Source organism: Atta cephalotes (assembly GCF_000143395.1).
Source record: "Atta cephalotes unplaced genomic scaffold scaffold00013, whole genome shotgun sequence".
Classification (NCBI taxonomy): domain Eukaryota; kingdom Metazoa; phylum Arthropoda; class Insecta; order Hymenoptera; family Formicidae; genus Atta; species Atta cephalotes.
In genome coordinates this window covers 1529442-1537607 of record NW_012130077.1, presented here as the reverse complement: position 1 = coordinate 1537607, position 8166 = coordinate 1529442, and positions in this window count along the sequence as shown.

Sequence of the window (8166 nt, the reverse complement as noted above, 5' to 3'; positions counted from 1 at the left end):
AATTCACTTGCATCATAATCGAGGAGAAAATTATTCCTACGTATCTAATCTTATTTAAGTCGCTTCGATTGATTCGCAATCAAGATAATCATGTTTTCATCAGAGTGGCAGCATGTTTACGCTCGATTCTACGTACAGCTGCACTACGAATACGCACGTACATAAATCGACAAATCGCAATGAGTCGAGTTAAATCAATAAGAAACTGGGTGATTTTAATCAAATGTATGTACATTATTTTAAAATTTTATTTTCTGTTATCTAATATTCTATCGAATTTTTTGTTATCTAATGTTTTAACTCTCTTTATATCTCTCATCAATTCTTCATAATCGTACTCTCTAAATTGTTTGGAGTGAAATCTCACTCTCTATAAAGAATGAAATATCATTCCTAAAGATTAAAAATTCTGCCACTTTTTTTTAAGAGTAAAAATTCTGTTTCTTTTAAAAAACAATAGTAGAATTTTTCTCTAAGAATAAAATTTTACTCTTTAGAATAAGATTTCACTTCAAAGAATTTAAAGAGTACAGAAAAGAAAGATTTCAAAATACCTAAAAATCTAGATAGAGATCTGAAAATAATTTTATCAGATATGAAACCGAAATAATTACGTCTAAGAATCAAGCTGATTATTAGAATAACGAACTTTTTACAATGTTATTCATGCTTAAACGTCCTATATAATTATTATATTTTAATATAGATCCAACAAAATTATTTTAAAATCTGAATTTAACTAATTCTATTTAACTAATTTAAATTTATAGGTGCTTGAGCAAAATCATTCTTTTCTTTGTGCACTTTTATTCATGATCGTAAGTAAATATCCGCATTTATTCGAAGCGACACACATGGGATTAATATGCAAAAACGCGGCGCGGGTCAAATCGAGTCGCGTTGCGCATCTCAAGAGTTAATTCTCGGACTCGCGGCGGCGTCGTCAGCCGGCTTCTTCCAACAATTTTCCATGCGGCGCACGCACGGCGGCGCTCCGCAAATTTAGTTTTCGTAAGAATGTACGACATGCGCAAGCGAGAGGTAGAGGTGAGCGGAGCCTGTCTTTTACCACCTATGTATATGTATATGCGTGTCTATGCGAGCCGTCTCATCGCGAACGGATGCGACGCAGCACTCGCAGCAGGAAGCGCGCGATTACGTTCACCTCGAGGATTCGCATTTCGCGTTCCCGGTTGTTGCATGTGTACGGCAGCTGCGCAGGAGACACGCCGCGATCTCGCGCGATTTCGCGTCGCGTCGCGTCGTCCCGATTTCGAGAAGGGACGAGGCGAGACGATAATTATAGGCACGTCTCGCTTTTTCGCCGCGACTCCGCTAAGTCATCGCAGGCAGTTGATAAGTTTGATTCGATATAGCGGCGTACGTGGAAAAGCGTGATATTTCCGCTTTGAAGTGAGTTAAAACAAGCTCGGCGAAAATGTCGAAATAATTTGTTTCTATACTTAGACTGGTATTCAGAGTTTTTATATTTAAGATTGTTTTAAGTACAGTTTAAAGATGTCTTAAGCCAATTATTCTATTAATAGAGTCGCGTTAGCATTTTAAGACGATCTTAAAGTATAGACTACGAATACCTGCCAGTATTTTCAAGACTGTTTTAAGTACAGTCTTAAGATGTCACGAACCAATTAGAGGGTCGTATTAACGTTTTAAGACTTAAGATAGTCTTGAAATAAGAATGGATTATGAATATGTCCTTAATCTTGATTTATGGAAAACTTCGTTATTTTATCGTTAATAGTATAAAGTGATAAAATCATACATCTGATGTCAATTTTATTTTTTTAATTAGTTTGTATTTGTATTAAATGCGTTTTAGATAAGGAATATACGTGTATAATAAATAGCAGGTGTCAAGATTTAAAATATAGGAGCTATTGTCTAAAAATCAAAAGATTCGGAGGTAAAGATTTTTGAGAAACATTCTAAATGTGTAAAATATTCTAAAACTTTTAGAATGAATCACTTTGAAGAGTAAAATCTCACTCTTAAAGACTAAAAATTGAATCACTCTTTTTTAATATTGATTCAATTTTCACCCTTTAGAATAAGAATCTACTCCAAAAGAAAGTACATGATTTATAATTTAAAGAAAAATGTAAAATGTTAGACTTTAACTTTTCTAAAACAATAACATTATAATGCAATAAAAATATAAGAAATAATAAAATTCTTTATAATATAATAAAATTATTTATTAAAATTTTTTTGGTAAAACATACACACATCTGGATTATATAACTGTAACATGTTTATTCATTTGACGTGTAGAATTTATTGTAGATTGGTAGTACAAACAAAACGTTCAACAATTTCTCACGATTAGATCTGTTGTCGATGATAATCTTATCGAATACGTGGAAATGACTCAAGAACTCGGTGTTGATAATCAGGCTCAACCCTCAATCCATTATATGTCGATAGATCTTTTAGGTACACTTGAACCGGAAAGTACTCTGATAACGTTAAAATCGAATGTTGCGCAGGTGATAAGGATGTCTTAAACTGTGAGTAAGCGTGATATTCAAGTGCAAGATGAGTACAGTCGAACGGATCGACATCTGTGATTGATCAATCTCACCAATTATTTCTTTCGGTGATTCGTATAACTCAAATTTTTAAACCAGAGTTTACTGTGTAATTTGAAATTTCTTTTGCTAGGAACAGTTGCCAGAAATTGTTTATATGCAAGAATCCGAACTTCCAAATCTTGAATTTTTCCTGTCATTAGAAATTTGAGAAATTGTCGAGAATTGTCTAACAATTTTTTGACGAAACAACTATTAAAAATGTTCATTAAAATTTTCACGATATTTCATATTTTTTAAAATTGTCTATGTCACTATTGCTTTTTGTCATAATTTTATCATTCTTTCATCGTTTATATTTATTTTTGCATCCTTATCTGCTGATATTTTTTAATATTCACTTCAAGAATATTTCAAATTTCAACATATCGAGGATATTTTTTCAGAGCTATCGCATTATAGATGTCAGATTTCTTTTTTTAAATATGTGACTCGAGTCGAATGAAATGCAGAAATTTCGACGTGTAATGTCGAGACTAATTTTACCTCGCGACTATTTATGACATCACATTAACGGGAATCTTACGTTTTCCGGTTTTAATTGAGCGATCTCGTCGGTGATGCGGTAACGTCGCGTCGGATGAGATTCACGGGGCTGCGAGAATCTCAATGAAAAGTATCAGTAAATTCTCTCGCGTATGGACGATAGCGTGCCTGTTGGCGGCGTTTCCTCGGTTTATTTATTCTCAGGTCAAGGGAACTACGTTTCTTAAACACCGGGGTCAAGGAGTCAATGAGATCCGGTTGCTCAGGTATGTAACCGCACAAGTGTTTGCCCGCCGAGTCTCACGGGCGTCTCGCGCGTTCGGTTTTATTCCCTGTAATTTTCCACAAGATTATTCCTCCCGAGCTTCTCCTCTGAGATAATAGATAGATAGAGAGAGAAAAAGTGAAGAGAGAAGAGATCTCTTCTCGTCACCACACCGCGAAATTGTCGCCGCTGTTCTGAATAACGATCGTCGCGATAATATCCATGAGCGGTCGTCTTTTTGCGCGCCAACAATATAGGTGTGACTCGTCTCTTTTTATTCTTATCGAAGACATATTAAGCGAACTGTACAAGATACTATGAAGAAACGCGTTGCGTATTTTTACCACTATTCTCTGGAATTGCACGCGGCATTGAACAAATAAGTTGATGCGTATTTTGCTCGCTGATAGTAATAAGCTCGTGCTCGTTTTTTTTATCTGTGGCTTATCACGAAGAAGAAATGCGTTGGTCATTGTTGGAAAAAAATCATTGGCAGACTATATTAGTAAATATCAATGTGAATGTTATTTATTTCACGGTTAAATGAAAGGGGATAATTTTTATTGTCGGAGACAGTTTGTTTTATCCGATGAATTTTCTTAGTTTAATATCTGGATCATGCAGTAGGGATAAAAATTTTTAATTACTTTAATGGATATGTTCAATTTCGATACCGCTATCGTTTGGAAAAGATTCACTTCAGATTGAAGTATCACGAATAAACAGATATCAACCAAAGTTAATGAAGTGTATTCTCTTAACTGTTTATATAAATTATGCAAAATGATAATTTCTAATTTAATATAATAGATTTTTAGGTACAGAAATTCTTCTTAAAAGACTCGATAAATAATTGACAAATTATTTCGGAATGGAGATTATTGTTTTGACTTTCTAAAGTTAATGTTGGGTCAATTATAAATCTTTTTGTCGGGAATTTCAATCTTCTTTATGTTATATCTGCAAAAATTTGGATTATTATTAAAAATATTCATTCTTTTTTATACAAATTGTCATTTTCGTTCTTTGAAATTAATTAATGTCTTTTAATTAATATAAATTGAATGAATTAAAATAAAATAAAGTAATATTTTGCGACAACACACACTCCAAGAATATTTCTAATACAATTAAAATACCTATATGAGCTTCCACGATTATTAGTGCGTAAATTACAATATTCAAACGCGATAAGATACAATTCGCAATTAATTGGGATGTACTTATCAAACGAAGTTAAATTTAACGTAAACGTTTCTCTCGACTCTATACCGGAATCTTCTTCAGTGCGGAAATCAAGTACAAACTTACTTCGTTGCAAATTGTGTCTTATCGCGAAAGAATATATAATTTACACCAATAATCGCAGAGACTTACGTAAGTATTTTAATCGTATTGGATTTATTCTTAGACTACGAATATTATTATTTTATTTTATTTTATCCAGTTGATTATTATTTGTATTAAATTAAATGAATCTTACAGACTCAATGTCAGTAATTATGTTAGATTTTGACTTCATTCAGGATTAATATAAAGAGTTTGATGATTTATGGCCATTAATTCACATATCGATGATTCGCGCGGTCTGGGAATCTTTATCTTCGAGAACGATAAGAAAGAGAGAGCTCTTGGTACAGCTACAGCAGATCGCGCGAGTATCTCGCGAGCAGTTGTCAATGAGTCCGCGTGTCCACCCCGCTGCCCTCAATTGTCTCCATAGATCGCGGCTTCCTCGACGCGCATATCGACGTCGCCTGGAAATTCTACGAAGCGTGTCGCCGCTAGTCCGGTCGGCTCGCTTTCTCTCTCTCTCTCTCTCTCTCTCTCTCTCTCGTTCTCTTTTCTCCTATAATCGAGCGGCAAGCGCAGCCACCTCTCTCTGTTTTTATTCAACTCGTTCGTAGCGCCGGACATCGGGCGGATTCTTCAACAACCGGTAACGAGACTCCGCTACGAAGTCACGAAGCGCGTACGTGCGAGCACGTGAGAGCCGGGAAGAGCAAGACGGAAGACACAAAGTACGATGTAATCGCGACGACGCCATCGCCTCGAGCGGGATATTCGCTGGGGAAGATTGAGCTGTCCGAAGGACGATATTTGCGTGGCGGCTCCGAATAAAGCCGAACGAATGTGTGGAATAATGACACATACAAAAACGTAAAGCAGTAAGCAAATTGGCCAATCGCGGTAGAGAATGTAAGACCAGTAGCAAATTCAATGTTATCACTTCCTTATTGCTTTACGTCTTAGGCCGGAATCCGACTACGCATTAAAGATGAAGATTGAAGATTAAAATTTGATCACTGAGGACAAAGGAATTTTAGCTTTTGTTTTGATTGATCAAATTTCAATCTCAATCTTCAATGCGTAGTCTGATTTCGATTTTAGAGAGCGTTTATATTGGTCGTAATCTGTAAAAATCGATTAATCATCTTCGAATTTCTTTCTTATCGTCGAATCAGAAGGAAATACTTAACTGTGATTATAGTCAATTCTTAGCTCCCTTACTTTGTCTTACGTTTTTGTATATGCCATGGGTTTAGCTCGTGGAAGTTGTCACGATGTCGAAGTGGGCTTTTGAAAAAAAAGGCGCATTTATGAATAAAACTTTTTTTAAAATGGATGCTTCGAATGTAATCACGACGCTGCCGCTTCGAACAAAATAATCGATCCGAAAGGATTGAGTCGCTCGAAATAACTCTTGTCAAATTGCAGTTCGAATACATTCGTATATATGGCATTTCTGCGGGGCTAAAGAAGAATAATTTCAGTCGAATTAGTCAATTAGACAATTATAATATGAATTTAAATCGATAAGAATAAATCTAATTAAATAAAAGAAATCCCTTATTCGATCAAAATGAATCTTAAGTGCTTAAATATTTTTGTATGAATTTATATATAACTTATCTGATTCTGCAAACCGTGCATTAAAATTCGTTTTGAGCAAAGAAGAGAATTTCCCTTGTTTAATTAAACGTAATCAATTAGAATCAATTTGTCATATATCTTTAAACCATATTTGTTCCTATGATTATATTTTGATATCTCTTCTGTTTTCACATAGTTTACAATATAATTGTTTATTACAATTCCAGAATTGTCAGAACTATTTTATTGTCTCTACATTCTATAAGAATGTCTATGTATATATGCAATATGTATAAAGTTACGTGACGCGAGGCATTTACGTAACGCGTAATGATTTCAACGTAAATAATCGGAATACGAGCGCGCAAATTTGTTCGCGTAGCGTTCGCCGCCGCGAGAAAATCGCACGGCCGGAATCATGGTGTACAGGTTAGCGAATGACCATCACTGTGCAAGTCGAGTACATATAGAGTCCGGAATAGTGGTGGTTGGTCGATCGCCTGTTACAGTGTTGGTGATGACGGTGGTAGTGGTAGCCGTGATGGCTAGTGGCTGGCGCCGCCGGACGTTCAACAATGGTAGTGCTCCCCTTTCCCGCCTCCCTTTTACACTCCCCTCGTGTTCCACCGACGCCGCCAGTCGCATAGTCGTCAAACACCCCCGACTACTGATAGCTTCGAATCGGACCTCACGTGCGATTTTCCAACGCGAAATCCGATGATACCCTCATTCACTATGTGTATTTCCAAACACGTCGATCTTAGTTGTTTTCTTCAGCCTCGTAATAAAAAAATAAGTAGTACTATTAATTACTAATAACTACTTGATTACTTAACTATAAATTAATAATGACTACTTAATTGTTCAATTAATTAGTTAAATAATTGAGTAGTTATTATTAATAAGCGCTTAATTATTTTACTAATTAGTGACGATTAGCAATTATAATTAATAAGTTATTGGTATAGGAATTATTATTTAGCTATTTTACTTTGTTAATCAGATAATTAAATCAGTTTTAATTTAGTCACATATTTTTTATGCGAAACAATATGATAAGAGCTTTCTTATTATTAAGAATTTTGTAGTTATAAAAAGTGATTTTTAATTGATGGAAAAGTTCGTCAATTTTATAAATCACTTGCAATTTATAATTGCAAATTTATATCAACAATCGACTTGATAATTCGATCATTTTCGAGCATTCTTTTAATTATCTTAAACCATTATACTTTCAGTATATCTAAATTATTTCTTGTTTTTTCGATTCTTTTTTTTCTACATAAAAATTAAATAATTCTTTCTCTCGAATTTGCGATTGAGAGATTCTCACAAAGTTACAAGTTGTACTCTCTGCAAGTCGCGTTAAAAATTCGAAAAAAATTGGAAAATTTCGATCGAAATATTATATAGAATTATTCAGAATGGATTCTGATTCGGAGTTATTTAATAATTCCCTAAATTTTTATTTTTTTTTGTAGAGAAAGTAATAATTCTTATTGGAATCCATTCCGACTTGTTCCATAATACGTAGCCAGTCAGTCAACAAGAAGGAGAGATCGCGTGAGGCTTGAAGCCACCACTACTCCACTCGGGCAGCGATTGCGCCGTACAAATGCTGGAAGCGTCTGGAGGGTATGCGCGGGGAGCCGGGTGGGGCAAGGCTATAAAAAGACGCAGGTGAGGGGCGGAGGCCAGTCGGCTCCGATCTGTCAAACGATTCGTGTACAATATTTCGCCGGCTGCGCGTTCAGCTTCACTATACAATATACGCTCGATCGCATCAGTTCGTCATCATACTTGGCGCGTAGCTGTCGCTCGAGGACGATGTGGCTGGTTGGTGAAACTAATATCAGTGCGTGATTTTGCACGTGGTTCCACACCTGATCGTGATCGACTAACGAGAGAGAGAGAGAGAGAGAGAGAGAGAGA